The 1,256-nt window shown below is 45.9% G+C and overlaps 1 non-coding gene across 1 annotated transcript; it reads left to right on the top strand.

The window, feature by feature from the left end:
* Positions 1 to 927: 927 nt before the first annotated feature.
* On the top strand, positions 928 to 999 carry Trnat-agu (transfer RNA threonine (anticodon AGU)). The gene has a single exon. It is a non-coding gene; the product is annotated as a tRNA-Thr (tRNA).
* Positions 1,000 to 1,256: the final 257 nt, after the last annotated feature.

The raw sequence follows: 1,256 nt of genomic DNA, 5'->3' as shown, positions 1-1,256 counted from the left end.
CAATGTACCACGAGAGTTTCACAAAAATATCATCCACACAATTCCGAAGACAGCAAGGGGAGATAAGTGCGAGAACTACCCCACAGGCAGCTTAACGGCTCATGCATCTACAATGGTAGAATGAAAAATTAATGCCGCTACCTTCGTTAATTGGGTTTTGGGTGGGAATATTTTAATAAATCAACTGCAGAGATAATCCCTAGAATGTGATCTTTAATTGCCAATCTTCACTTTTCCACAAAATCACCAGCCAATTAGATACATTTGTGCCAACGATGAACAAGTTTTCTGAAGCCGACGCGGAAGACGTCGATGCTCTCTTTCCGCAACCACAGTATCACACTTCTCTCAACGTCTTCATCGTAAGCATGACGATATCCCCGCAGATCGTCTTTCATTATCGGGAACAGATGGAAGTCAGATGGTGCTAAATCTGGACTATACGGAGGATGCCGTGGTGAGTTTCCGCCTCTGAAGTTCTGCTGTGGAAGGACGTGAAGTGTGTTGTTTGGCATTGTCAAGCAAAGCAGTAAAGTGACCAACACATTCTTCATTCTTGTGAAATGCCGATTGTACTTGCAATTTCTCTCTGAGTAATACCACGATCGTCCTAATCAGTCAACATTTTGCTTGTGAAACTTGGTGGTTGCTGCCACAGGACGTCCAACTCTTTGTTACGCTGGTCAGACGTTCCCGCCTCGACATCTTTAAACGCACTCGCCCAACGACGCACAGTACTCACCTCAAATGGCTCTGAGCACTATGGGACTTAACATCTATGGTCATCAGTCCCCTAGAGCTTAGAACTACTTAAACCTAACTAACCTAACGACTTCACACAACACCCAGTCATCACAAGGCAGAGAAAGTACTCACATCCACACAATCACTATAAACTGTACGCCCCTGGTAGCTGAGTGGTGAGGCGTCTCCTTAGCTCAGTGGCAGAGCGCTGGTCTAGTAACCCAGAGGTCGTGAGTTCGATCCTCACAGGAGGCAAATGAATTCGCCGGCACGGTAGCTCAACGTGTTCGGTCAGAGGGTCAGCTGCTCTCTGTAATAAAAAAAACTGAGTTAATCGATCAACATCGAACTTAAACGGATGTCTTACGACGTCCGCCCCGAGCACACGCAACTATCAAAAGTGAACAAAATGAGATTTAAAAAAAAAGCGAAAAAAAGTGGACAGAGCGACGGAATGTCATACCTAACGACCCGGGTTCGATTCCCGGCTGGGTTGGACGTTTTCTCCACTC

Source organism: Schistocerca gregaria, chromosome 7 (assembly GCF_023897955.1).
Source record: "Schistocerca gregaria isolate iqSchGreg1 chromosome 7, iqSchGreg1.2, whole genome shotgun sequence".
Lineage (NCBI taxonomy): Eukaryota > Metazoa > Arthropoda > Insecta > Orthoptera > Acrididae > Schistocerca > Schistocerca gregaria.
Note: the sequence above shows the minus strand (reverse complement) of the source record. Positions and strands in the feature narration are given on the sequence as shown.